General features: G+C 40.8%; 1 protein-coding gene and 1 non-coding gene across 2 annotated transcripts in view; one reads left to right on the top strand and one right to left on the bottom strand.

Moving 5' to 3' along the window:
• The window catches only part of LOC125281906 (myomegalin-like), a 134,200-nt gene that overhangs the window by 110,982 nt on the left and 972 nt on the right, over positions 1–22,246 (bottom strand). The window contains 1 exon segment of the mRNA XM_057310775.1: positions 6,949–22,241. The gene's annotated coding sequence lies outside the window, so the exon portion shown is untranslated.
• LOC125282361 (small nucleolar RNA U3) lies at positions 11,335–11,547 on the top strand. Its single transcript, XR_007189527.1, has one exon. It is a non-coding gene; the product is annotated as a small nucleolar RNA U3 (small nucleolar RNA).

Genomic DNA, 22,246 nt, shown 5'->3' with positions numbered 1-22,246 from the left:
CTGGGTTTATACGTCACTGATAAATCATTGGACACAACCTCAAAAACTAATGATGTACCATACACTGGCTAACGAAACAGAATAATAAACAAGTAAAATAAAGAAAATGAAAGAAAAAAAGAAAAAAAAAAGACAAGAAAAAAATAAATATTACATAGATACCCAGAGTCCAAAACATAATCTCTTCCCTGATCAAAGGTCAAAGAATTTAGTGCTCTACTCCTATGACAATGAAATCCACAGTTCACTAGTCACTGAGTGGATTTCACAGCCCCCTGCAGGTTCACTGCAGATTGAAAGAGAACATTTTAATCAAATTTTGTTCTTATACAGCATCTCAGTAAAGAAGCTTAGGTCTCTTTCTCCTATGTTAACCCATTTGCAGGTCCTTCTTTATACCAGGGTAAACACTGACAGACTCTTTCTTTAGGGAAACTTTAGAAAAGAAGGGATGAGAATCTAGAGAGCTAAAACGAATGCCTTTTCATTTTCACTTCAGAGTTTGGTGAGTCTCTGCATTGAGAATAGTCCTAGAAATGCCCCAAGGGCTATCCTGTGTGAGATTACCTTCAGAGAATGTTGGCGTCCCTGAGTGAAAATGACTAGGGCCATGGTAACACCCCTGCTCTCTTTTTGTGAATTCCCCTTTGAGTTTCTCCTCCTTGAGTTCTTCCCTCTGCCCCTTTGGGCTTGTTCCTCTCCAGCCAAGTGACCAAGAATGTCTACTGCTTGCCCACACCTCCAGATCAGAGGCTTTCCTCTCCCTTCCCCCACATGTTTGCACAGGGCCTGAGCCAGGGTTTCAGTCCAGGGTTTTCAGACACAGGTCACATGGCTTTAGGAGGTCCTCATATGCACATGGCAGAAAGGAACTTGGAGATAGGCTGAGGCTCCTGTTGGCTCTGACATTCTAGGACTCATTCCATAGCCTGGCCTCCTCCTCAGAAGACTGGGACAAGGGTGAGAAGGGGGTGTGTTTGTCGGCCAAGGGTCCCCTCCTTCCTACAGCAGTCTGTTTCTGAACGTGTGTGCTGGGTGCTAGGTGCATCCCTCTCTGGGAGACGTGAGAAAGCCATCACTTGGGCTTCTGATGAAGGGGGCTCAAGAGTGAAGTGGCTACTGAGGAAGGGGTAGTTGGGATCTGGCCAAAGCTCACAGCAGCCTGGAGCTGGGATATCACCAGGCTCCTGCTGGGGGGTGGGGGAGCACAGGGGTCCCTGGATCCTGCAACACAGGCTGACGCTCAGTTTAGCGAGGTATTACTTCTGACCTGTGGCTCTCACTCTCCCCCTCAGGCTGCCTGCGGCTCCCCCTTTAGGCTCCTTCTGGACAGGGGTTCAGCTTGCTCCTGGCATCTGTCACCAGGTAGCCACCCCTCCAGGCTCAGCCATCTGACCAAGACTCACATTTGATTTCTCTCTCTTTCTCTCTCAGATACCAAGTACTTCAGAAACTAAGAGATTCCTCATGTGAAGAAAACCCCATCATAAACCCCATCACAAAACCCCATCATTTTCCACTTGATGAAAAGAAATCTAGAACAGCAAATCAACTTAAAGCCCAAACACAGCACAGGTGGGATCCTTTGCTGAGAATCAACATCACAATCACAAGCCATTTTCTGTGATTTTGACTGCAAAAGACTGCTTTGATGAGAGAGATTCTAGCCTTCAGCTCCAGTTGTGAGAAATCCCTCAGGAGACCAATGCCTGACTAGATGACACAGTTTTGACAGACCTTAAGTCTTGCTGCTCTCAATTCCACCCTGCAGAGAACCTGAGTCAGGAGCACCATGGAAAAAGACCACAAGTCAAACTGGACATTCTGGGCCACCAGATGGGCTGCGCTAGGAGCAGACAGCATTAACTATGCGGTGTTCTTGCTGGTAAGGTTTAGCCTGAATTTGAGCATGAGGAAGTTACCAGACAACTTGAGAATGTAGATCATTGAACAAGATGACTGGACTTTCTTCAAACAGTCAGTGTCACCACATAGAAGAGACAACACAAACGAGAAGAGATATTTTCGGTTCCAAAGGACTAAAAAGAATGTGTTCCTTTTTTTTTTTTTTTTTTTTTTTTAGTCCTTTTGAACCCAAAACATCTCCTCACCCTTAGATGGCTGTGTCTGCTGGTGCTGACATTTCCTTGTTTGTAGGGGACAGTCAGATGTCTTGGCTTAAGGGTCTACATCCTGAAGTTGTCTGATCATTTCCTCCTGACTAAATTCAGCCTAACCCTCTGGCCAGGACACTCCATAGTTAACGCTGTGTGTGTCCCAGCTCAGCCCACCCGGAGACCAAGAGGGTCCAAGTTTGCCCATCACCATTCTTGTGACAGCTTCATTGGTTACTTTGCTATGGAGGGCCTATCAGATCTGTTCATAGCAGGACACATGATTTTCTTCTAAAATTAGCATTTTGGCAAGGGGTTCTCTGAGAATGTATGAAGATCTTCTTCTCTAAAGTCTTTTTCTAAAATTTTGCCATCTTTAATGATCCCTGTGATGCATCATAACCGCATCTGTGTTTGTACATTGGAAGAATTCTATCTAACTTTATCCTTCCTATACAATGTGTATTTGCTGGCATTGTACTGTGGAAAAGAATATTTCCTCCCCATTCTATATCATTAAAGTATTTGTTTTGACAATCATTGTGCACTTGTGAATTTTATTTAATTAATATGTTCAAAGAGCCAATATATAGTACATCTTTAGTTTTTGATGTAGCGTTCAACGATTCGACTCGTGTATTTTTTGCATCTGGTGCTCTAATCCCTACTATCATGGTTGATTTGATGTATCAGGGTATACAGTAAAGTAAATCGTCTTGGTTCTCCTCGCCATATTTAACACTGAGTCTCCATCTCTTTTAGGCTATAGTTAACTTATGGGGGAGAAATTTCATCTGTTTATCGTTCTGTGGTATTTGCTTTCTTTTCTTCTCATGTGTGCCTATATGTGAGTGTGGTGTTTAAGAAGGTTGTAGAGGTAGGGCTGAATAGTGCACCAAAAGTTTTTGGACATCTTTGGTTCCGTATTAGCTTTTCAAACTTTTCACATTCAGTTTCTAAGTTGTAAGTGACCCCTCAACCTCAAACGTTTGACATTATTCTATTTTCTCTTTACCTCCGTCTTAACCTGACTCTTCGTATACTATTGTTTCCACCCAGTGAAACAGATGCTGCTTATTCCTATTTTTCCCACCTGCTCCACTCCCAGATTTTTGTTTTACATCTACAATTGAGTCTATTCAACAGTGACCAGCTGTTCGAAAGCCAAAATTTCCCAGTCATCTCTCGTTGGGTGAAGTTCACCTTCAAAGACTCCTAGTGATGGAATCAGGACTCCCTGAGTGTTGTGTATTGAATACTCTTTTTCTACTACCTGCACACACGGACATCATGGCTGAATAGAAAGTACTTGCACAATGAGTTTTTACTGAGTTTTTTAAGTATATTGCCCTATCAGGGAAATACGAATCAAAACCGCAGCCAGATACCACCTCACAGTGGTCAGAAGGGCTAAAATTAATGACTCAGAAAACAACACATGTTGGCAAGGATGCGGAAAAGGGAAACCCTATCACGTTCCTTCTGGGAATGCAAACTGGTACGGTCACTCTGGAAAACACTATGACGTTTCCTCCAAAAGTTAAAAATAAGAATGCCTGGGTGGCTCAGGTGGTTAAGTGTCTGCCTTTGGCTCAGGTCATGATTCCAGGGTCCTGGGAATAAGTCCCGCATTGATTACCCTTCTCAGCAGGGCACCTGCTGCACCTTCTGCCTGCTACTCCCCTTACTTGTGCTCTCTCTCTCTCTCTGGCAAATAAATGAAATCTTTTAAACAAATTATAAAGTTAAAAATAGAGCTCCCCTATGAACCAGCAATTGCACTGCTAGGTATTTATCCAAAGGATACGAACATACTGTTTTGAAGGGACACCTGCACCCCGACGTTTATAGGAACAATGTACACAATAGCCAAACTACAGAAAGAGTCCAGAAGTCCATCGACATATGAATGTATAAAGAAGATGTGGTATATACAATGGAATACTACTCAGCCACCAGGAAAATGAAATCTTGCCATTTGCAAAGACCTGGTTGGAACCAGAAGGTATTATCCTAAGTGAAGTAAGTCAGTCACGAAAAGACAAATACCATGTATTTTCACTCTTAGATGGTATTTAAGAAGCAAAACAGAGGAACATAGGGAAAGGCAAGGAAGAATAAGAGGAAAAGGAGAGAAGGAGACAAAGCATAAAAGACTCAACTACAGAATACAAACTGAGGATTGCTGGAAGGGAGGTGGATGGGGGGATGGGGTACCTGGGTGATGGGCATTAAGGAGGGCATCTGATGTCATGAGCCCTGGGTGTCATATGCAACTGACGAATCATCGAATTCTTTTTAAAAAACATTTATCTCTTTGAAAGAGAGAAAGCATGAGAGAGAGAGAACACAAGCAGGCGGGAGGGGGAGAGGGCCAGGGAGAAGCAGACTCCCTGCTGAGAAGGGAACCCGATATGGGACTTGATCCCAGGACCCTGGGATCATGACCTGAGCCAAAGGCAGACGCTTAACTGACTGAGCCACCCAGGCACCGTGAATCACTGAATTCTACCTCTGAATCTAATGATACAGTATATGCTAATTAAATGGAATTTAAATTAAAATTTTTAAAAGAAAAATATATATTGCCTTGCTTTGTATGTTTGATTGGGATAGAGAATGTAAATTGATTTTCTTTCCATTGGATATAAATTGGTCTTTTTTGGTGGTTGGGGGGACCGGTCCGTAGCTTCAGAGGAGTTTTCTTCTTCTTCTTTAAAATCTTTTAGTTCTGTGAGGATAGGTTTTAGTGTTGGCTCCTCTGCTTCTGTCTCCTCCAGGCATCCATGACTTTCTCTCTGATCCTTTCTCAGTATCTTTTATTCATTTCTGTTCTCTTGGCTGCTTTCTTTTCTGTATTCAGTGTCCACTATCCTTCTGCACAACTGTTGCCCTGATGAATCTTGTTGACCAGCCTCTTTTCCAGAGTATTTTTCTTCAGTTTTTTCCTACTTCTGCCAATTCTGGATTCTCATTTCTTATTTCTTGCCCACTTCTCTTTGGAGTCGTGTGTGTGTTAAGCGAACTTTTACCTTTGTCATGTCTACAAATGCTTTGTTAGGTACACTTAATTCAGGTCAGGATGTCATTTTACAGTTTCCCTATGTTTTGTGATTGATTTTAAGGGGTAACGTCAGTGAGCTGAAATGTTTGACTCTCTATTTCTGTTTGTTTTGTTTTCTTCTGTCACCTTGGAATACCGGTCTGCTCTATCATTTTCTTTTTAACACGCCTGGGTTTGGTGGAACGAGAAACAGAAGTTCCACGTAGGAACAAATGAGTGCTATGAGTAGCTTGGTGGACTTCGGAGGTCTGGATCCTCTCTTTGGTGTAATCATTCTAATAGATGTAAAGGTCTGGGGAGAGGCGCGGTGTGTCTTCTGCTTCTGGGATCCTGTTTTCTTCCAATAGGTCCTTTCATTTCTATCAGTGGCTTCATTCTTTCTCTTTACCACAAGCCTCCAAAGGACGTTACCTTCTTCCAGGTCTGCCCCTTTGCACCGACGACTGTGCCTCCCCCAGCTGCCACCTCTGATCCTCTACACTGTGCAGCCCCTTTCCTTCAGATCCAAGTAGCTGAAGCTGTAGTCCGCAGGCCTCAGGCATATTCTGAGCCATTCGCGCTCTCTTTCTGCCATAATGCCCCTGTGTTCCCTGCTGAGTTGCCCTCCCTGAAGTCTTCTGCTCTAAGTGCATGGTCTGTGCTAATCCCTCTGCTGTGTCTGGCTCCCAGACCTGGCTAAATACTAACCATCCGGAGTCCGCAGTATTGGCTGGCCCCTGGCTGTTTGGGGGCAGGGTTATGAGTGGTGTTACTGACTCTCTCGGTTAATCCCTAACCCTTTAAAGTATGTGTTGAGAGGTTCTGCTGCCATTATCCTCAGTGGACTTGTACTCTTCATCACTCTTTTCTAGATGCAGAATGTCGGGAGTACACACAAGTAGACAGAATTGTATAACAGAACATCCCCATCCTCATCAGCCAGTCTCAACAATTATCAATTTATGGCTGAACTTGTTTTACTACAATCCCACCCACTTACTTTTTCCTATATTATTTAAAGCAAAAGCCAGACATCATATTTCATTTGCAGTTTTATCTGTATGTTCCCTAAATGAGAACACTTTTTGAAAGGATTATCATTGTAACCTTCGAAGTATTCATCAATAAATTTACAATATGTACTTTCATAAAATACACAGTGTTCACATTCCCCATTGTTGTCTTTAAGTTGTTTTCTCTAGATCAGGATCCAAACAAAATGCACAAACTGTGATCAGTAGGACCTGTCTTGAAGCCTCCTAGCAATGTGTAGATTTCTCCTCAGTTTCTCCCTTTCCTTCCTCCTCCCTCCCTCTCTCTCCCTCTGGCTCTCAACCTGCTTCTCTCTCTCTCTCTCTCTCTCTCTCCAGGTCTTGCTCTCTCCTTTTTTGTTACCCATTCTTGGAAATACTGAGGTGTTTGTTCTGGAGCATTCCCACAGACTGCATTTATAGCCAGATAGACTATAACACAATCCACCATACGTCCTCTCAGTTCGTGGTAGATTATGGAACAGTGCTATTAGAGAGAAAATGCAAGCCCCACATGGAATTTAAGATTTTCTAGCTGGAACAGTGAAAAGTAAAAAGTATAAGCGCACAACAATCAAAAATAAGCTTGCATCTTGCCGCTTAATGCTTCACATTAAGGGAAACAGAATTCGCCCAGAGTAATAAAGTTGTGTTTAATAGAAAAATAGTCACTATTTCTTCAGTTTTTAAGTTTACATTTATGGGAGCTGAAAATCAAATATAATTAAAATGCAACTCTGACAAAAGAGGTCCTTCTAACCTCATCCAAATAGTCGGTAGCCCCTTGTTTCTGACTGCTGTGTTGGAGCTGGCAGATGTAGAAACTGATCAGTCTGAGGTTGGACGTATTGGCAAGACTTCCTCTCAAGTGCTGTGTGCTTTTCCATCAGGATGCACCTCGTATCCGGGTGTTCTAATGATGCTGGCCGCCCTCATGTTCAAGGCCTATCCATCAATTGATTCTGTGGAGCACAGTGATGATATTCCATCATCATGTTTTGGGTCCTAGAAGACTTGTATAAACACCTGTATTAAGAGAAATTTCCCCAAATACTATTTACCTGGTGGTACAGTTTGTAGGGAAAACTGCAGCTAAAGGAGCTGGTCCTCTAGCATCTCTAATGGTAACCCATAAGTTTCTTTTCCTCTTCATTTTTTTTTCTGTGTTAATATGAAACCAAGGATGCAATCATATCCAAGTGTTTTAAACCATCGTATTATGGTCTTATGATTGCTCCATTTAACCTCTCTTTCAGCAGTGAAAGTGACTTCAGGTTGGCTTCCATAGCCTTTCAATAAAACCCTCATAGCTTTTGAGACCTTTCCTGCTATCTGTATGATGAGGTGTTTCTGTCTCATGTTGAAGATTTGCTGCCTCTGGCCTGGCCTCAGCCATTTCTCTAAGAATCTGTGGTTCATTTCATGGGAAACCATGCTCCCAGATCATAACGTGTATCCTTAGGCTCTCATTGCAACTGGTATTTCTAGGCCTTTGTAGTGGACAGAGCTGGGAAATGGCATATTTGTATTCATATATATTCATATATTCACAGACATTCACAAACACTGCCAATTACAGAGTCGTAGACTGTCATGATGTTCTTCTCAACTTTTTTTCTCTATCCATTCAAAAATATAGGGTGAGGGGCAGAGTATAAAACTAAGTGAGTACATTATTAATTTTTCAAAATGTTTTGTCTTGACTCACTATTCTTCTGGCTGTATTCCTATGTTAGGAGACTTCTTTTGCCTTACTGGGACACCATTTTGCCTTGTCATTAAACTGATGCTTGACATCCCTATGTCCTAGACGCCTCCTCTCTGTGTGAATTGCTTTCTTTGTTGTTTTTATCATGTCACTAAACACCACATTTCAGGTCACTTATGGATTTCATTTGCCTCTCACGAGACTTCTTTTGAAATTGTCAAATGGTTAATTTATGCTTAGTAATATGCATCATACATGTAATGAACACCAATTTTGGAAAGATTTGTAACCTTACTGCCATTTTGCTATGCTTATTTGGTTTACCCTCGTATTTAATGCCTGGATATTTACTCCCAAAAAGACATAAACACTAATTTGCAGGAATACATGCACCCCTATGTACAGCAGCATAGCCAAATTATGGAAAGAGCGTAAAGACAATGTGGTGTATATATACCATGGAATTTCATTCAGCCATAAAAAAAAGAATGAAATCTTGCCATTTGCAAGGACACGGATGGAGCCAGAGTGTATTATGCTAAGTGAGATAAGTCAGTCAGAGAAAGACAAATACCATATGATTTCACTCCCATGTGGCATTTAAGAAACAAAACCTATAAGCAAAGGAAAAAGAAAAGGGAGAGAGACAAACCAAGAAACAGACTATAGAGAACAAACTGGTGGCAGCCAGAGGGGAGTGGGGCTGGAGGATAGGTGAAGGTGATGGGGATCAAGAAGTGCACTTGTGGTCATGAGCACTGGGCAATGTCTACAAATGTTCAATCACCATATTATACACCTGAACCTCATGTCACATTGTAAGTTAACTAAAATTAAATTTTTAAAAAATATAAAAACAATTTTAAAAAGATGGAACAGCGTTGGATAGAGTTCTTTGGGTTGACCTCATATCATTGACCTGCGGTTGTATTCCTCTAACCACGCATGGGAAGTTCCAGGGCATGGGTCAGTGATGGATGATATCCACAGTGGATGTGTGCAGTGGTGTTCAGTGACATAGAAGCTGAGGTTGAGAAGAGAGAAACAGGGAGGCAGGAGAAAAGGATGCCCTGAAGCACCTCCTCACTTCTTCAGCACACGTTCCCACCTAGATCTTATGAGCCAGAGACTTAGGAGGTCACTGTAGCACTAATACAGGAAATTTTCAACTTCTACTGTTTGTGGGTCCTGCTCCTGGCTCCCAAGGAAGCTATGCTTTCACATTTACCAAGGTCAAAATGAATCTACAAAAACTCGAAGCATGGGCTCTATTTCTGCCCCAAGCACACATTGTACCTCTGCTTTCTTAAAGAAAATAACCCAAAAGGAGCATTCCGGAAAAGATAAGAAAAAGGAAGACACTTCCCTGGTTCCCATAAGACTGAAGTCATACCACCCTTCATATACTAGAAACTTAAGATCTGGAACTGCAGTGTCTTTCTACAATGTCTTTTGTATGACAGTTTGTAACTTTTCATGTAAAAATGTATACAACGCTACACCAAATGCTCCTTTGCCAGAACACTCCCTTCTTTGTGAAGACTGCCTATCCCAGGCGGCTGTCTTTTTTTTTTTTTTTTTAAGATTTTATCTATTTATTTGACAAAGAGAGACAGCCAGTGAGAGAGGGAACACAAGCAGCGGGAGTGGGAGAGGAAGAAGCAGGCTCCCAGTGGAGGAGCCCGATGTGGGGCTCAATCCCAGGACTCCAGGATCACGCCCTGAGCCGAAGGCAGACGCTTAATGACTGAGCCACCCAGGCGCCCCATCCCAGGCACCTGTCTTAATTTGGGCTCAAATAGAACTCTCTTCCTTGGTTTTTTAGAAATTCTTAAAGGTTCATTTACTTTACATTGACAGCATCAAGCTCTTCAACTTAGTGGCTGGACTTGGCTGAGATCAAGGTGCAATGGGTGTGGCCAGGTGGCACTGAGCATTCAAGGGAGAAGACATGGGATTGGATCAACCACTTCTGAAAGCTCATCATCTCCCCACCCCATTCTAGTTTCCAACCATACAACATAATGATACTGCTGTGTGAGATTCAGCAAAGGCTTTATTTTTTTTTTATTGCAAGTTTTTACTTAAATTCCAGCTAGTTAACACAGGGTATAATATTAGTTTCAGGAGTAGAATTTAGTGATTCATCACTTACATACGACAAACACCCAGTGCTCATCACAGCAAGTGCCCTCCTTAATGCCCATCACCCATTTCACCCATCCCCCTGCCCACCTCCCCTCCAGCCACCATCACTTTATTCTCTATAGTTCAGAGTCCGTTTTATGGTTTGCCTCTCTTTCCTTCCTTCCTATGTTCATCCGTTTTGTTTCTTAAATTCCATATGTAAGTGAAATCATACAGTATTTGTCTTCTCTGACTGACGTATTTCTCTTAGCATCATACACTCTAGCTCCATCCACATCACTGCTACAACAGATACACCAATTCGGTAAGTTGCAGGATTCAAAATCAACATATAGGAGTCTGTTGCATTTCTATACACCAATAATGAAGCAGCAGAAAGAGAAATCAAGGAATCGATCCCATTTGCAATTGGACCAAAAACCATAAGATACCCAGGAATAAACCTAACCAAAGAGAAGAAAGATCTCTGAAAACTACAGAACACTTAGCAAAGAAACTGAGGAGGACACAAAGAAATGGAAAAACATCCCATGCTCATGGATTGGAAAACCAAATATTGTTAAAACGTCTATACTACCCAAAACAATCTACACATTTAATGCAATCCCTATTTAAATACCACCAGCATCTCTCACATAGCTAGAAGAAACACTCCTCAAATTTGTATGGAACCACAAAAGACCCTGAACAGCCAAAGCAATCCTGAGAAAGAACAACAAGGCTGGAGGCATCACGATTCCAGACTTAAAGCTGCATTACAAAGCTGTAGTCATCTAGACGGTATGGTACTGGCACAAAAACAAACACATAGATCAATGGAACAGAATAGAGACCCCAGAAATGAACCCACAACTATATGGTCAGCTAATCTTTGACAAAGCAGGAAAAAAATCCCTGGTATTTAGGACAGGTTATGGGGAAACATTGGAAGTTTGGGTTTGCAGTTCAGCTTAGAATGTCCAGTATGAAGCAGAATAACGCTGATTTGATATTCCAACAATATTGAGTCTTCTAATCTACGAATGTGATATATGTTTTTCTATTTATTTAGATTTCCATTAATTTATCTCAGCAGTAGTTTTCAGGGGTCTTTGTTATATGTGTTCTCATGCATTTAATGATGGCGGACATGAATCTCTATTGTGTTTGTCAAATTTCATTTCCTTTTTTTAAAATTTCATTTTCTAAATGTCCACTGCTAGTATGGAGAAACAGATTACCTGTTACTGTTACCTGTTACTGAGGTATAATTTAGGTACAGTAGACTGCATCACTTGAAAGTATACAATTGAGACTATACTTTCAGGGATCATTTCTATAGTTTGTTACTAGAGAAGTTCCTCTGAACGTGTAGAGTACCCGAAACCATGAGGAGGAGGCACAAGGTTCTCTCCTGAGCCAGAGGCTAGCTTTAGATGTTCTTTCCACAACTGCCAATTGCCACTGATGCTCCTCTTGTCCTCCTTTGGAGGAGTAAGAAGAAGAGGATGCAGTGTGAGTGCTTTCACAACAAAATAAAATTAAAAAAAAAAACTTAACTGTACAGTTAAACACATTTTCACAGAGGGACATACAATGGAAACTACTGCTCCATTCAGGACACAGGGTATTTCTTCTAGGTCACAACTTCCCTTGGGTGGCACCATTGAAGCCCATCACTGCTTCCATCCTCAGCCCCAGGCAACCACTGGCATCATAGGTGGGCTTGCATTTTTAACAACTTTATGTAAATGGAACTCTTTCATGCCTACATTCCTTTGTGCAGCCTAAGGATTCGAAAATCAACCCCTATTACTACATGGATCACCACTTCAGTCTTTTTCATTGGTAGTAGTCTTCCTCTGTATGGATATATTCTGTCTGTACCTTCACCTATTAATGGACATCTATGTCGTTTCCAGGGTTTAGCCATTGTGAATAAAGCTGTGAGGAATATTCGTGTGCATTTGTTGTGTGGACATATTGTGTAAATACTTAGGAGAGGAATGGCTGTTCATGTGATTGGTAAATGTCTATCTGTGGTTCGGCTTTTCTAAGTGGCTGGACCATTTTTCATTCCCACAAGTGTAAGAAACTTCTAGGTACTTTACATTCTCACCACATATGTTTAGAGCCTTCGTAATTTTAGACACGGCGATGGATGTGTAATGGTAACTCACTGTCTTACTCATTTATCTTCCTGATGACTGAGTGTGCTGTGCAAAACTGACCTCTGTGCTACACGGCCAAAATATAAGACGAAGACAGAGTTTGGAAAAATGAGGAACAACAGCTTCATTGCTGTCCCGGGCAAAGGAGGCTACAGAAGGCTAAGGCCCTCATAAACTGGGAGCCTCATGGAACACTACATCAAAAACTAAGGATATACTGTATGGTGACTAACATAATAAAAAATCATTATTTAAAACAACAACAACAAAAACAAAAACAAACTGTTAGCCTAGTCCCCTTGGAGGAAGGGGCAGAGGGGGGGTTTATAGGGTAATATAGGATCTAGCCAGTTTTGACAGAAATGTTGTGGGTGCTGGCAGCTCCTTCATCATGTCTTTCGGGTGGTACCAGGTTCCTGAAACAAAAGGCTAAGAAAGGAGGAGCAGAGGTTTGCAGAAGAGAAGAAAAAGGCTACCTAGTTCACAATTGAGCCTTGCAGAGACATTAATGCAGCCATTTTGATTTTTGTTCAACTTTATGCTTTTAAGTGGTTTAAGTGGAGCATCTTTTCAAGTGCTTTTTGGCCATTTGTGTATCTTCTTTGGTGAATCATTTCTTCTTCAAGTCTTTTGACCAGTTCTCTTATTGCTTTGTCTTATCGGACACAATATGTGTCAGAACATTACACTGAAAATAGAAACAGAAGGAAAACTACCAAACTCATTCTATGAGGCCAGTATTATCTTGATCCCCAAACCAGGCAAAGACCCCATCAAAAAGGAGAATTATAGACCGATATCCCTGACGAATATGGACACCAACATTCTCAACAAGATCCTAGCTAATAGGATCCAACAATACATTAAAAGGATTATCCATCATGAACAAGTGGGAATCATCCCTGGGATGCAAGGGTGGTTCAACATTCGCAAATCGATCAGTGTGATAGATCGTATCAACAAGAAAAGAGTCAAGAACCGTATGATCCTCTCAATTGATGCAGAAAAAGCATTTGACAAAATACAGCATCCTTTTCTGATTAAAACCCTTCAGAGTGTAGGGATAGAGGGTACATTCCTCAATCTCATGAAAACTATCTATGAAAAGCCTACAGCAAATATCATTCTCAATGGGGAAAAGCTGGAAGCCTTTCCCTTAAGATCAGGAACACGACAAGGATGCCCACTTTCGCCACTATTATTCAACATAGTACTAGAAGTCCTTGCAACAGCAATCAGACAACAAAAAGGGATCAAAGGTATCCAAACTGGCAAAGAAGAAGTCAAAATGTCTCTCTTCGCAGATGACATGATACTCTATATGGAAAACCGAAAAGAATACACTCCCAAACTATTAGAAGTTATAGAGCAATTCAGTAATGTGACGAGATACAAAATCAATGCTCAGAAATCAGTTGCATTTCTACGCACAGACAATGAGACTGAAAAAAGAGAAATTAGGGAATCCATCCCATTTACAATAGCACCAAAAACCATACGTTACCTTGGAATTAACTTAACCGAGACGTAAAGGATCTATATTCTAGAAACTACATATCACTCTTGAAAGACATTGAGGAAGACACAAAAAGATGGAAAAATATTCCATGCTCATGGATTGGAAGAATTAACATAGTTAAAATGTCCATGCTACCCAGAGCAATCTACACTTTCAATGCTATCCCGATCAAAATACCGATGACATTTTTCAAGGAACTGGAACAAATAGTCCTTAAATTTGTGTGGAACCGGAAAAGGCTCAGAATCTCCAAGGAACTGTTGAAAAGGAAAAACAAAGCTGGGGGCATCACAATGGCGGATTTCGAGCTGTACTACAAAGCTGTGATCACAAAGACAGCATGGTACTGGCACAAAAACAGACACATAAACCAATGGAACAGAATGGAGAACCCAGAAATGGACCCTCGGCTCTCTGGGCAACTAATCTTTAATAAAGCAGGAAAAAACATCCGGTGGGAAAAAGACGGTCTCTTCAATAAATCGTGCTGGGAAAATTGGACAGCTACATGCAAAAGAATGAAACTTGACCACTCTCTCACACCATACACAAAGATAAACTCCAAATGGATGAAAGACCTCGATGTGAGACATGAATCCATCAAAATCCTAGAGGAGAACATAGGCAGCAACCTCTACAACATCGGCCAAAGCAACCTTTTTCATGACACATCTCCCAAGGCAAGAGAAACAAAAGATAAAATGAACTTGTAGGACTTCATCAAGATAAAAAGCTCCTGCACAGCAAAGGAAACAGTCAAAAAAAACTAAGAGGCAGCCCACGGAATGGGAGAAGATATTTGCAAATGATGCTACAAATAAAAGACTGGTATCCAAGATCTACAAAGAACTTCTCAAACTCAATACACGAGAAACAAATAAACAAATCATAAAATGGGCAGAAGATATGAACAGACACTTTTCCAATGAAGACATACAAATGGCTAACAGACACATGAAAAAATGTTCAAAATCATTAGCTATCAGGGAAATTCAAATCAAAACCACACTGAGATACCACCTTACGCCAGCTAGAATGGCAAAAATTGACAAGGCAAGAAACAAGAATTGCTGGAGAAGATGTGGAGAAAGGGGATCCCTCCTACATTGTTGGTGAGAATGCAAGTTGGTACAGCCACTCTGGAAAACAGTGTGGAGGAGGTCCCTTAAAAAGTTAAAAATTGAGCTACCGTATGACCCAGCCATTGCACTACTGGGTATTTACCCCAAAGATACAGACGTAGTGAAGAGAAGGGCCATATGCACCCCAATGTTCATAGCAGCATTGTCCACAACAACTAAATCGTGGAAGGAGCCGAGATGCCCTTCAACAGATGACTGGATTAAGAAGTTGTGGTCCAAGTATACAATGGAATATTACTCAGCTATCAGAAAGAACGAGTTCTCAACATTTGCTGCAACATGGACGGGACTGGAGGAGATAATGCTAAGTGAAATACATCAAGCAGAGAAAGACAATTATCATATGATTTCTCTCATCTATGAAACATAAGAACTAGGAAGATCGGTAGGGGAAGAAAGGGATAAAGAAAGGGGGGGTAATCAGAAGGGGGAATGAAGCATGAGAGACTATGGACTCTGAGAAACAAACTGAGGGCTTCAGAGGGGAGGGGAGTGGGGGAATGGGATAGGCTGGGGATGGGTAGTAAGAAGGGCACGTATTGCATGGTGCACTGGGTGTTATACGCAACTAATGAATCATCGAACTTTACATCAGAAACCAGGGATGTGCTGTATGGTGACTAACATAAGAAAAAAACATTAAAATAAAAAAAATGTGGTGAGCACTGAGTAATGCATGGGATTGTTGAACCAATGTTTACACCTGAAACTAATATAACATTGTATGTTAATCATACTTCAATTTTTAGAAAGTAGGCGAAAATGTGGTAAATCTACAATGGAATATTATTCAGCCATGAAAGGAGTGAAGCACTGATACCTCCTATAACATGAACGAACTTTGAAAACATTAGGTGAAAGAAGCCAATCACAAATGATCACATATGTTTCCATTTATATGAAATGTCCAGAACAGGCAAATCTATAGAGACAGAAAGTAGATTAGTAGTTCCCTGGTGCTGGGGGAGAATTAGGGACCAAGGTAATGTAACTACTGATGGTACAGGGTTTTTTCTGGAGTGATAAAAATGTTCTAAAATTGATTGTGGTAATGGTTACACATATCTGTGAATACACTGAAAACCCCTGAATTGTACACTTCCAAGAGCAAATTATATGGTATGCAAATTGTATCTCAATAAACCTATTACATTAGGGGGGGATACACTTAAAACAATGCCTGATGCATAATAAGTGATCTATACATATTAGCTAATACTATTACATATGAGTAGAATCCAAACAGCCCTTAGAAATTATCTACTCTAATCCCTTCATGTTAAAGATGAAGAAGTTGAGGGCCATATGGCTGACTTATCAAGTTTATATGGCTAGTAGGTAGGAGTCAGTACTGAACCAGTTTTAATCACTATGCTGTCTGGGACCCCAGAGTTCCCTAGCAAAAATCTGCAAAACTAACCTAAGGATAAAATCTCCCATGTCTGAGAAAACTCAGGCCAAATCAGTTCTCCTCCAGAGTTAAGACAGGAGTTATGCTTTAAAAATAGAGATCCAGACCTCTTTTTGGAAATAGCTAGTAAATTCTTGTAAGAAAGTCCGCCCAAGGAGGGGAGGTGGTGGTAAGGGTTATATGAATAAGTTACAGTGCAGTCACTTCTTAAAAATGTATTTTAAGGTTCTAGGGGAAAGGGAAACAGACAAGTCTCCAGACCTGTGGGTGGGATGGGTATAGCAGGCTTACAAAGAGGCTCACATGATCATACTAAAAGGTCTACTGCTTAAAGCCAATTCACATCCTTAAAAGGCCAAAAGGAGAGAAATTAAACTTAGAAGGAACATTTTAAGACCGTGCTGTTATAAAACCATGGCCCACGTAACTGATAAATGATGACCGTGAGGGTGGGGAGCAGAAAAGAATCTTTTGAACTTGTCATCCCACACAGAGAACAGTATCTCTCAAGAAAGCATCCACATCTTTCCATTTTCATACACCGGGATGTGTGAGGATGGAAAGCCTTATGGAGAGACACAAAGAAGAGAGCAGACAGAGGAAGATAAGATGACACAACTAGGATTCTCTTAAAGCTTTTTTTTTTTTTAAGATTTATTTATTTATTTATTTGACAGAGATAGAGACAGCCAGCAAGAGAGGGAACACAGCAGGCAGAGTGGGAGAGGAAGAAGCAGGCTCCCAGGGGAGGAGCCTGATGTGGGGCTTGATCCCAGAACGCCGGGATCACGCCCTGAGCCAAAGGCAGACACCTAACGACTGCGCCACCCAGGCGCCCCACAACTAGGATTCTCTAGGCTAAAAGTCCTCCGGAAGAGCTTTAGTCCACAGCGATGAAAGAGTGAGGGAAAAAACAGGAATGTCTGAAACTGGACAAAGGCAAAAAAAGCTACAAGTCTACTTTCTCCTCCAAGCCCCCAAGAAGAAATCTGTCACAAAAGCAAACCGCTCCCATATCTGTCCAGTTGGTTTTCTTGGCCAACATCTTCCATTCTCCAAATGGGCCCAGATGAGCTTGCTGACCTCATGACTGGCCCATGTATCCCTGGGCCCTACCACCCACCCAGGCTGCTGCTCCTACATGCCTCTCTTGATATCTCCCTAATGATCTCCACTCTTCTGAATTCATCACCGAAAAAGTAAAAGAAATAAATAAGGTGAATCAAAAGAAAGAAATTCGGTATATATATTTAAATTATGGAATACAATAATTCTCTTTTCTATCACATTCAATTCATTCATTTGTCAGATATTCACTGGGTCTAAATTTTGTGCCACACACTAAGTTGGTACTGGGAGGAAGAGTTAAAATGAGAGCGTCTACTGGGAAAGATGAACAAATAAACAATCAGTTTGATACGTGCTGTGCTAGAGGTATACAAGTTACCAAAAGACCTTGGGGAAAGTCTCCAATCCCCATGGGGATTGGGAACATAGAAGGCATTTCAGTGAAAGAGGTGCCTTTGACACATCATAAAGAATAAGCTCTAGGGGCACGTGGGTGGCTCAGTCAGGTGAGCATCCAACTGTTGATTTTGGCTCAGGTCATGATCTCAGGGTCGTGGCATGGAGCCCCGTATCAGGCTCTGTGCTCCGGGTGGAGTCAGCTGGAGATTCTCTCTCTTTCTCTCTCTCCCTTTGCCCCTCCCCAACTCATACTCTCTAAATAAATAAATAAATAAAATCTTTTTAAAAAAAAAGAATAATTTCTATATAAAAAGGCAAGGTGGGCAGGGGAAGGTGACAGAAAGCTAAGGAGATAGCATTGTCCAAACTACTGAGCATAGGAGAATTGGAAAGACTTCCAGGAACATCAACTAAAACTGGCACTAAAATAATGCACCCTGGAAAGTGGTATGATCATTTCTGCCGCAGCTCCAGAGAAATCTGCCAAAGTATGACTAGGATAATACCCAAGAGAAAGTTACATGCCCCTGCATATGAGAATACAAAAGGGAATTATTTCTAACAGTTTTTAAGCTCAGACACAAAAGCCACAAAATGGGCTTAAGCTTTATTTTAATGATATGGGGGTATCACGTATAATCAGCCTGTAAAGTACAGAGGTAGTTCACGAAGAATAAGCCTCCATTGTTTGGAGAGGACAGATCAGACAGCTTCTTAGGAAATTTTTTAAAAATCATAAAGGAATAGACAGGTATAGCAGAGAAAGAAAAGTAAAGTACATTGAGGACTGGCCAACCCAAATGCGAACTCACAAGGCACAGCCAACAGATCCAAACAATCTACTGTTCTCTGACCATCTGTGCTACTTTTTAAAATACTCACAAACACAAAAACAGCCTAATTCATTCTCTCCCCACTATTTGGCCCTAACCCAAAAATACTGGGAATTGATGATCCAATAATTTATTTTCTATGTTGCTCTTACATTAAAATTATTCGGGCTGAGTGTCCCTCTTCAGGGCTTCTGCTAAAGACTTATTTAATGGTAGCCCACAAAGGATCTGGATTATTAACAGCTGATCATCCAAGGAGAAAATGAAATATGGTTCCTTGGTTTGATTCGATTAGTTCCCTCTTGAATATATTCCTTTTTTCTTCCCTCAGTGGAGAAACACTTCTTTCTCTGTTACACAAGATGAGTCACTTTTGCAGTTTTTATTCCCTCTCCATGAGTCTTACGGTAATACTCAAATACTACACTCATATTACTCAACCATAAAAAAAAGAGATCTTGCCATTTGTGACAACATGGATGGACCTAGAGGGTAAAAGAAATAAGTCAGACAGAGAAAGACAAATACCATATCATTTCACTTATATGTGGAATCTAAAAAACAAAACAGACTCTTAAATATAGAGAACAAACCAGTAGTTGCCAGAAAGGAGGTAGGGGTGGGAAGATGGGCAAAAGAAGCAAAAGGGATAAAGAGGGACAAACTTCCAGTAATAAAATAAATACATCACGGAGGTGAAAAGAACAGCAGAGGGAATATAGTCTGTAATATCGTAATAGTGTTGTATGGAGACAGTGACTACACTTACTGTGGTGAGCACTGCATAATGTATAAAATTGTCGAAACACTATGTTGTACACCGGAAACTAATATAACATTGTATGTCAACTATACTTCAAAAATAAAAATTTAAAAATCAACTGACAGTAACTATAGTGTCCTTTGCAGGAAAACAAGTATAACGTGACCATTTGAATAGTCACTAACTTATGTGTGGTTCACTGACTTTCAGAGTTGAAAAGGACTCTGAAATTCTTATCCAGTACCAGAGTACACAAGAACTAAAGGAGAAGCCACACTAAGTCTAGGAAGTATGGTACCAGGAAGAAAAGGAGAAGACCAAAATTACATTCTCAATACTATGATATTACACTAAACTCACTTGGTTGATAAATATTTGTGTGCCTCTTATGAACTTGGCACTGTTTTGGGGTGCTTGGGATACATCACTAAACAAAAACAAAGATTCTAGCTTTCACTCTGAAGAGGGGAAGGGGCGGCAGAATTTGGAAAAGACAGACAATAAACAATAGACATAATGAAGTATATTATATAGTGCAAATTATATACTAAGCAGATGATAAGTGTTACAGAAAAAGAAAAGAAAAAGTAGACCAGGGCCAATAATCAAGGGGGGAGGGAGATGGTTACTATTTGAAATAGGGTGATGAGGGTAGGCCTCAATTAAAAGTGCAACGACTTGAAATGTGGCAGGAAGCACACATGGAAGTTGCTCAATACCATAACAAGCCTTTGTCCCTCCTGCTGACTTGGTTTCTCCATTTTTAGAACTGAAACAATGATTCTCTTCAAATAAGGGTGTTATTTACATGGAGATAGTGATTATTACTTTAAGTAACATTTTAGTCTCTTGAATAGTGTGCAGCACAATGGAAGGAGGGGCAAGGAGAATGGTATTGCATTATGAAAAGGACTTTCTCAGAAAAAATAATCTCCAGGCACTATTTCCCTATATGGAAATAAAGTTAATACTTTCCAAACTCCACCTGGGACATAAAAACAATGAGCATAAAATCTTACAAACTGTGTAAATACATACTGCATCGTCTATTGTTTTGAATTCTCTTTAAATTTCTTTGTATACATTGTCTAAGCTGATGTCATCTGTTTTAGATCATGCGACCCCAAAAGGCAAGAACTAGTCTACTTAAGTATCTTAAATGTCTGCATGGTGCCATACATAGGCTGATAGGTAACAAAGAGTATTTGATCATAATTAGAAGTATCTCCTACTTTTTTTTTTAATCCAAACATGTCAAAGCATTTAACAAAAAGTGTCACACATTTTCAAAGTACCTTCAGGGATAGACAAGCAGTGCATTACGATGCAGTAAGACGTAGAGGCTTTAGAAATAACGTCTCTGGTTTTCAGGCCTCAGCCTAACCACATGTTAGCTGTGCGACTTTGGGTAAAACTTAACATCTCCAAACTTGAACTATGGGTAAATCACTTAACATTTCCAAACTTGAGCTATTTCACCTGGGAAAACTAGAAAAATCATACCTTTCCCCAAGGTTTTTGTATAATTGAGCTAATGGAGGCAGAAGTACCTGGCACAGTGCCTAACTCATAAAAGGCATTGGATAAATGTTAGTTTTCTCTTTGCCAAATCTTCTCCCCCGCCCCACATCCCCATCCCGAACCCCAACACAGACACACACACACACACACACACACACACACACACACACAGGCCCACTTCATTAGTGAGTAAACAAATGTCTTGCTTTAAAGTACAAGCAGAGCGTAAAAGACAGCCAAGATCTCCTTACTTCATCCCACGAGCCCTGGCAGCCTCTCAGCTGTGGAATCCCTGGTTATTTCCTCTCTCAAGGAGGAGATACTATTCTGGTTTGACAGATCCTTTCCTGGACACACTCTCAGAATTCCCTAAGGTTCTTATCGTGGCTAATGGATAACAATGCAGAGACTATGGGAGTGAACAATCACTCTCTCTTAGCTAAAAACTTCCTTTATTGACTTCTCTGACTTCCCGTCAGTATTTCTCTGCCAAATCAACCTCTTGTTCTGGGCAACTATTAAAAATAATTTTCTTGAAATGAAAAAACACATTTAGCTTTCGATAATAAATCATGCTAATCTCAATTATTAGCCACTTAGACTATTAAGATCATTATAATACATGTAAAATTAAATTGTTTACATTTGTCTCCATCTTTAACCCTTAGCATATGGCCAACAAATATGGGAGTGAAGAAAGATATCTTTTAGTTATTTCTTCTACAAGATAATGTGGATGACAATAATACTCAGTCAATAAAATTCACTTAGTGTCTACAATGATAGCGTTACCTAGTCTTCATTGAAAGAGAAACCGAAAGCAATACAATTAATAGCTTGTTCTTGCGGCTTACAGTTAAATGGGATGAAGTTTTATTATGTGGCAGCATCCTGTATCACTCTTTTCCAAGCACATAGCACAGTGCCCAGAAAACAAGTGGCAGTCGATAAATTTTTACTGAATGAAATGAATTAATTACCATTGGGTTTTATACCAAGAACCAACATACGACCTTTAACCCCCAAAAGATAAAACACGCAGTCCCATTATATGTGAAACACATCCACGACACCAGAATCTAAGATTCTCATTTTCCGAAAGAGCAGCTAGAACAACTGCTTTCTGAGGCACTTCTGCTTACTTAGCACTTTATTCCCCCCTACAGTTTTCCTTCTTTTGTTTTTGAACTAAGGATATTTGTATAAAAACGAAATCTTTGGGGGCGCCTGGGTGGCACAGCGGTTGAGCGGTTGAGCATCTGCCTTCGGCTCAGGGCGTGATCCCGGCGTGCTGGGATCGAGCCCCACATCAGGCTCCTCTGCTGTGAGCCTGCTTCTTCCTCTCCCACTCCCCCTGCTTGTGTTCCCTCTCTCGCTGGCTGTCTCTGTCTCTGTC

Source organism: Ursus arctos, unplaced genomic scaffold (genome assembly GCF_023065955.2).
Source record: "Ursus arctos isolate Adak ecotype North America unplaced genomic scaffold, UrsArc2.0 scaffold_12, whole genome shotgun sequence".
Classification (NCBI taxonomy): domain Eukaryota; kingdom Metazoa; phylum Chordata; class Mammalia; order Carnivora; family Ursidae; genus Ursus; species Ursus arctos.
The sequence above is the reverse complement of the archived record's forward strand: the minus strand, read 5'-3'. Positions and strand labels throughout refer to the sequence as shown.